Here is an 8605-nt window from a genome sequence, read left to right on the forward strand (position 1 = left end):
ATGCTAGTTACCTCGTTACCGGTTTTGTTCTCTTTTCTCGTTTCTGTGTTGCGGCATCCCTGTGATCAAATCACACTGTGTCTGGCCAGACGATGATGGATATCGTAACACCGAGAGGGCCCGAGAATATCTCTCCATCGTCGGAGGAGCAAATCCCAATCTTGAGCTATCAAGTTACTTGACACACTTTTCCATGAACCCGTAAGCCGCCATAATAGCCACCCATTTACAGGTGACGTTTAACAAACCCAAAAGTTTATGAAGCAAGTATGAAGAAACTCGATACTCTCATGGTATAAGGAATTATGCAAACGTTAACCATCTCTGTGTTATGTAACATTAACTTGTGACGAACGAATCTCATAGCGTAACATCAATCCGGGTCGATTCAACACAAATGTTCTCTTAACATTGTGCCCTCAAAGTTGCTGGCATAGACATGCCCATGACCAGGAAAACAGAATCATCATGCAACACTTGAGCTAGTCTTAGAGGCCAGACTAGGAATACTTCTTACCGTTTATTATTCCACATGTGCATATGAGTCTTCCTCCGAGCCTCGTGTTATTGCAGACTCGAAAACCATAGCAATTATAGCATGGAACATAAACATAATTATGAACATGGAGATAAGTAATAGCATTTATTATTGCCTCTAGGGCATATCTCCTACAGACTCCCACTTGCACTAGAGTCAATAATCTAGTTAATGGTAATGCACTTTACACCTATGGCATACCGGTGTAAAAATTGCTTCGCATGTGGTATAGCCTGATTTCCATCGGATCTGAAAACTTCAGTTCCGTGTCTATCTCTGCATATCCTCGCGTTTTAATGCTTTCACAAAATTCATATTTTGTGCGGACTTGGATTTTATGTATGTGAATCACAGGTCGAACCTGGATTCCTTAGACTGAGTTATGGAGAAACTACCTACAGAATGTCCTATTGAAAAAAGCCATCTTGGAACCATACTAAGTTCATGAATGAACTATATGATTCAACATCTTGTTTGTCGCTTCTAAAGCATCAACATACTTAGTCATTTGTTATAGAATTCGCCACAGTATCCTGTTGGGAACAATTTCCAACTACCGTGCCACCATATTGTGTATTACACAAAACTCTTAACTTAAATCGAAAATCGCATGGAGAAAAGATGAAGACTGTATCGATGTATCATTTTACAACAAACTCTTCATGATCTCCGCTTGCGAGAAAACATATCATCAGTACTTACTCTAGTACTCAATGACATCTTTCACTGTTGTCCCACGATCAGTACTTTGATCACTTTAGTATCCATACTCGCAACACCTTGGGAGTATCGGACATATCTGGTTGTTTTACATACCATGGAGTACATGATTAATCCAAACACAAAAGTGTGTGGAATCTACATCATGTATTTTGCTCATCAGTGTTTTGGGACACTGAGTCTTGCAAAAAACTCTTCCATGTGACTCCGGCAATAATCACTCCTTGGCGGTTTTAAATGCTAATAGGTTTTAGCACCTTGTCAATATGTATTCATTGCTTAGCCCTATTAGGTAAATCTATCGCCATAGATCATTATGCCTAAGCACTTCATAAAAAAACTATTTTCAAATGAAGTCCTAATTCATGTTAAGAAATTTATTTCCAATTAACAATGTGTCAAGCACACAAGGTTTTTAGAAATAGTATTACGCTCCCACTTACTTTCTTGAATTACAAGCATCTTCGTTACCCATTGATGAAGTCAGAACCCTTTGACCATTTCATCAAAGCACGAAGATTCAAACTCCATTTTGCTCTCTTCTGTCCATCGCTGGAACTCTGAAGTTTGCACCCTTACTAGCATCCTCTGGATAGACAAAATGCCTTGGACTGTAACACATGCAAGTCCTTGGTTTCATTTCCATCAGATGGAAATCCTATTGTCATCCATGTTTCATATCTCATGATTGAAATATGTATTAATTGCTAGTTCAACCCGAACCAACTTTAAGCATCACTATGATGAAAACAACCTCATTGCAGTCAACTCTTGAACTTGTTATTTCAACAAGTCGAGCTTTATGGATAAAACATTTTTATCCGTATCAGTTTTAAGTTCCATAAATATTCATTAGACTCTAAGTCTTCCGAAAGGTGTATCAAGGTTTTAATCTTGAATCACTTATATGGAAACTAACTCGGGTTGTATTGGCATTTAGCCAATTCCGGAGTCAGGGCCCATCAACGCTTCCTTGTGTATCGTAGGTATAATGTTGTATAACAACAATATCTCGTTTGCGCACCTGAGAGGTTTGCACGAGCCTTGCCTACGTGGTTCAGCTACAAGTTCGACTGAAGTTCATGCATTTTATTGTAGATACTTCCGTATCAGTCACAGTAGGAAACTCTGGAATTACTTCCAAGGTCTCTTTCCTTTGGTCTGACGACGAAGATACTATTTATCTCGTCGAGTTGCACTATTCTTCCACTCACCTTTTTGAAAGAACCATTCTCTTTAAAAGCACACCGTTTCGCGGCAAAACACTACAAAAAAATACACTTCCGTGATGATACGTGTTTGTCATAGTAGGTCGCATTTTTTGCCATGCATGTACATCCATGACAAATTTATGACAGAATCAAGATAGTCATACATGTGCTGTCATAGAAGTGTTCCATGACATTACCAAAATTATCATCACGGAAGTGTCCACTTCCATGACGATAAATCGCGCGTCACAGAAGTGCTTTCGTCAAGGGTGACCGACACGTGGCATCCACCGTAACGGAACACCATTAAGCTATCAGGTCGGGTTTTGGATCCGATAACCCATTAACAGCCCCGACCAATGGGGATTTTCCACGTGTAAAATCATCATTGGCTAGAGGAAACACGTGTTGGCTCATCGTTGGGACAGATGTCATCCACTCACTGGACAGAAGGCGCATATGATACGTCGACACGTGGCACGGCCCAATAGTGGCCCATTCCTGTGAAAAGGCCGGCCCGTTTGACTTGGTCAAAAGCTGGCGGGCCGGCCCATGGAAAGCCTGTTATCGGCCTGTTTGCGTATAGCCCATTTACAACCCGCTAACCCAAGGCCCGTTACGCCCTATCCGAATTAGGCCCAGTAGCGTCATCTGGGCCATCCAATATGATTCCAGCCTATTTTCACTTCTGGCCCATGTATAGCCCATGACGTCTTTTGGCCCATATGAGGCCCTTTGTAACTCTTGGCACATTAGCGACCCGTGCTAAAAGTGGCCTGTAATGAACAGTGTATTACTTTACACCCATTAACGGCCCGTGGTGAAACTGACCCGTAATGAACAGTGTGTCACTTTATACCCATTAACAACTCGTTATTCTGTTGGGCCGTTTCCAGCCCAAGTTAACTTTCGGCCTTCTGAGGGCCCATTTATTCTTGGGCTCATTTGCAGCATTCGGTTACTTACGGCCCGTTACTGTCATTTTCTGCTTGTGGGCCAAATTCAGCCCGTCCTTACAGTCGGCCCGTTTGTGGACTGTTAGTCTGTTGGGCCATTTTCATAGCATCACCAAATACGGCTTATTAACGGCCCGTTATGATCAGCCCATAAAACATACGATTTCCATTAAAGGCTCGTCTACAGCCCATTAAAGGCCCGTACAAGACCCATAAATGGGTCGGCGGCCCATGGATCCTACGAGACGTAGAAGGCCCATGGATCCTACAAGACGTAGAAGGCCCATGGATCCTACGAGACGTACAAGGCCCAAGGATCCTACGAGACATAGAAGGCCCATGGATCCTACAAGACGTAGAAGGCCCATGGATCCTATGAGACGTAGAAGGCCCATGGATCCAAGGGCCCGTGAAGGGCCATGGTCGGGCGAGTTGTCCCCCGTTTGAACGATATAACATATTCAAAGAATTATCCTACTCAATACTATCACCTCTAAGAAGCATACACTATACAACAAAGAGATCAAGGCATAGAAAGGTAGAATAATCCTGCACTATACAATAAAGAAATTACAGCCAATTATACCCACTGGGCATTATAGTTTGGCATAGGTGATAATAAAGCATACACAAATAGAAAATTACATACACTGGGAAAATACAGCTCATACATCATGGACGCGCATCAACTTAACTCCATTTGAACTATAATCTCTTCAGAAAATAGGATTGGCTGGATTCAGATAGCACAAATTTCAGTCTGCAAAATCTCCAATTCCTTCATGGTTACCTCAGTGTCTTGTTTCATTTTTTGACTCCTGCATCTAATACCTGCATGTCCAGCTCAAGTTGTTTATTATACGTTGACAATCATGTACATGTTGTCTTGCCACCTCTAGTTGATGCTCAAGAACATCAGCACATTCCAATTCCAATCATAATCATTTGGTAACGGCCATGCCGCACTGATCGCAGATCTTTGTGTTGATGTCACTTCATCCTGAAATGTTTTTGTAAGTACACATGACTAGGGCAAAAATATAGTTACAACAGTGAAGCGAACAAGACACTATTTTGTACTACATGGCAAAACAGGACTAACAATAATGTTACACGTCACTTCCAAAAAATATAATGTCACACGTCATGAAGCATAAGCTGGTGATATTTTAAAAATTATAAAAAAGATAGTATGTGCAGCCTGCATACAGAAATCCCTCTTAGCTCACCAGAGGAGCATGATGTTGGGGCCCAATCGAAAACACAGACAAGTTACAAATTTAGACATCACGTTGCGTATAAGTAAGCAAGTAGTTGGCCATTCTGTGCCTCAATTAAAGTCTTAGGGAGCATAATGAACAGCAGAGGGTTTCATACAAACATACTACAACAGGCAAAACTATGCAATCATTAGCGTAGTATAAACTAGATTGTGAGCCTCATGCAATAATAGTTGGTTAATAGACTTCAAAGCTTCAGACGCACTTCGACAGAGTAATTAAATGGTAAGGCCTTTAATTATGTCAACTAATAGTGATACAAGTACAGAAAATCAGGCATGATTATTTGGGCATCTCATTAACTGAGGACAAATAAAGCAATTGAAAAGAGAAAATTAACTATGCCTGAAAGAAACAAGGAATTGAACTGTTGAGTTGCATACATTGACTTACCTTAGTAGGTTGAAGAGGCTCAGCGCAGCTCCTACTTCTCTTGCAAGGCTCCTTCCTAAATTTACTATGTACTTGGAAATCCTCAATCTTATCTTCATTGCACTCCCTCTGCAAGGTGACACAAACTAGTTACTCGTCTCCTTGGAAGATAAATATGCATACTTTCCAGTCTGTGAACACAAAAGGATGAGATTATAACAAAACAACACCACATAATGAAACATGCCGCATCTCTTGCACTTGCACACAATGAAATGAGCATTTACTATGTCTGCACTATGTAAAAACTAGGCATATCTTTGAACTGGATCTCCAGGTACTCTTGGAGAGCCTAATGTAGTGTACAGCGAAACCTTTATGTCACCTATGAGTTAGACAAGGCCCCACTACAGCAGCCCTTAGTGTTTAAATCGTTGACAAGCTCTGTTAGAGTGTTAGGTCAAGAAAAGCAAGTAATTAAAGCAAATAGTCCTAGTATGGCTGGCTGATGCAAACAAGCAATTGAACAGATGTGTGAGCAAATCTTACATATCAAGAAAAGAAGCAAAGAAGGAGGCTTAAAGACCATCACTTGACTGACCAGATTTAAGGGGCATTTAAACATCATGTGCAACGTATGAACTAACATAAACATTGCATATTCCAGATTCTACAATGGAATGCACATGTATTAGGTTATGCCATGTACGATGATGCCTAAATGTACAGATAGCAGGCAGGAGTGATTCATCATTGCACGCACAATTGAATTGCAGGTTAAGGGCCAGTTCGATTCCACCTTTTCAGGGCATATTGTCAAAATAAGCCATAAAAGATGTAAAGAAGTCATTTTTGAGTTATGGGCTTGGGCTTAACTAATTTTGCTTTGGAGGGGGGTGTTTCGGGTAGAACCTCACTAAAAATTGAAGGGAAGGGGAATAGTGAAATGACTCTGTTGTCTGCTTATATTACACTCAAAATGCAACTGCTGACGCCCATGTCACACCTGACCCTAAAGTAAAAACAAACACGCAAGCATTCATTGCCCTGCACACTTGCATGTCCTCTCCCCTTTCCCTCTACCTCGATCCCCTGCCTGCAGCACTAGGGTTCCTCCAGTGAGTCGTCGCCATTGGTCCCATCTGGTCTGGTCCTCGACGATGCTATGTCCAGCTAGGCTACATGGCTAGCGGGTAGGGGCAAATCTCCCTGGCTGCTCCTCCCTCTGGCGCCGCCCCTCATTCTCATGGTCTCCAGCAGCTGCTCCATTATGGTTCATCCAACGCACTACTCCGCCAGGCGCTGCACAACTACGCCTGATGCCACACTACGGCAGAAGGCACCTTATCCCCCCTCCCCTCCTCTCAGGCCATGGCCTTGAGGTGCTATTGAAGGATGAGCTCATCCAACAAGGTGAGGATCTCCTCTGATTTTTTGCCACATTTTCATTCTGATCCACTATACGATGAATTGCTATGAGCTGCTTTGCTGCTGCTATATGATGCATTGCTATGAGTTGCTCCTGCTGCTGCTATATGATGAATTGCTATGAGCTGCTGCTGCTGTATGATGAGTTGCTATGAGCTGTTGCTGCTGCTATATGATGAATTGCTATGAGCTGCTGCTACTATATGATGAGTTGCTACAAGCTGCTCCTGCTGCTACTATATGATGAATTGCTATGAGCTGCTCTTGCTGCTGCTATATGATGAATTGCTATGAGCTGCTCCTGCTGCTGTTATATGATGAATTTCTATGAGCTGCTGCCGGTATATGATGAATTGTAGACTGCTGCTGCTGTATAATGAGTTGCTATGAGCTGCTGCTGCTGCTATATGATGCTTTCAGGTGGTGCTGCTATACGATAATAACTAGCCACTTGGACCATCGAATTTCAATAAATAATTGTTCTTCATTTGGGTCATGTGTTCTTCATTTAAATTAGGCAATGGGATCTCTATGGAAAACATTGACCAAAGTAGATTGTGCCAAGTAGATGGTATCTTTGTATTTGCATTTTGAGCAAATAGTGATGGTCTGTTTTCCTATCATATTAATTACTGCACTGGGTTCAATTTGTGATGTTTGAAAGTCAAATTAATTTCCATATGGGCAGCAAAATGAAAAAAATATAATGCAATCTAGACTTTCCACTGATCATACCAAAGATAAGCTGAAAACGCAATGAAAAGAACCGGTTGGCTTATTACATGGAGCTTATATTCACAGGTGCTTATTTTCTTAGGATAACTCATAATAATTGTCCCTAAGAAACTTGGCTAATAGAACTGGCATACAAATAACATGTCACAATGATTGCAATGGAGGAGTGACGTACCATAGCACATTGTATAGGCTCACCGCTGCCTCTCCTTTTTTGCGATGTTCCATGAAATTGCCACATACATCTTGTACTTTTTCATTGTGTAACCCTATCTACAAGTTGACACGGCTAATTTTAGACATCTCTACATGATACTACATTGCATATCCCTTGCGCATATTTAAACCACCAATTAACGATTGTGTGCGTACCATAAACTAGCCATGACTCTGTATGCTGGACTAGCAGGCACTCTAAGGGAGCCTAATGTAGTGCACTGGAATTCCTACATGCCACCTACGATTTTCTGTAATGTACTGCCCCTGTTCCTAAATATATGTCTTTGTAGAGATTCTAGTATGGACCACATACAGATGTATATAGATGCATTTTCGAGTGTAGATTCACTCATTTTGCTCCGTATGTAGCCTATAGTGGAATCTCTAGAAAGACTTATATTTAGGAATGGAGGTACGAGGTAGTATCATGTATGACATCTACATATCTAATTTAGCAGCCAGTAGTAGAAATCATTGTCTGCACAAAGGGATTACTGGTCGAAAATCCTAGCAAAGCACGCTGGCAAGCACAGAACAATACAAGAGAGAGAGCCGCGCTTACAAGATCATAGCAATGCCTCAGTCTAGGATCTTGGTTGGCCAAGCTGTTAGATCCAGAAGAAACATCATCCTTGTAGTTTTTGCCAGCTGCATAACAGGTAACAGCGACCGGTTAGTATATTTGAAGTACATCGGGCAGGTGATGCTGGATGGGTTTAAAGGTGACAAGTACCTAGGCCGTGGCGGGTGCTTGGCATCTCTCCAGCCAGTGGGAACCATGTTAGAAACATCGAGGGTGATGACGCTGCGCTGGCTGTCGGGGTCCGGTAAGGAGATCTAGAACCATCGAGTAGGGTGTTTGTGGAGCGGCTCCGGTAGGGTGGACTACGGTGTGGGCGAAGCGGATCTGTGGCCGTGGACGAGGGCGTAGGTGAAGCTGCTCCGGTGGTTGGGTTAAGGATGGTGTCGACGACGCGGATCTGCGGCCGTGGACGGGGCGTCAGAAGCTGCTCCGGTGGTTGGGTTAAGGGTGGTGTCGACGATGCGGATCTGCGGCCGTGGACGGGGCACCAGAAGCTGCTCCGATAGGTTGGATGAGGGTGCGAGGAAGCGGATCTAAGGCCGTGGACTTGTGAGTTGGCAAAG

The sequence above is a fragment of the Triticum dicoccoides genome, chromosome 1A, assembly GCF_002162155.2.
Source record: "Triticum dicoccoides isolate Atlit2015 ecotype Zavitan chromosome 1A, WEW_v2.0, whole genome shotgun sequence".
Taxonomy (NCBI): domain Eukaryota; kingdom Viridiplantae; phylum Streptophyta; class Magnoliopsida; order Poales; family Poaceae; genus Triticum; species Triticum dicoccoides.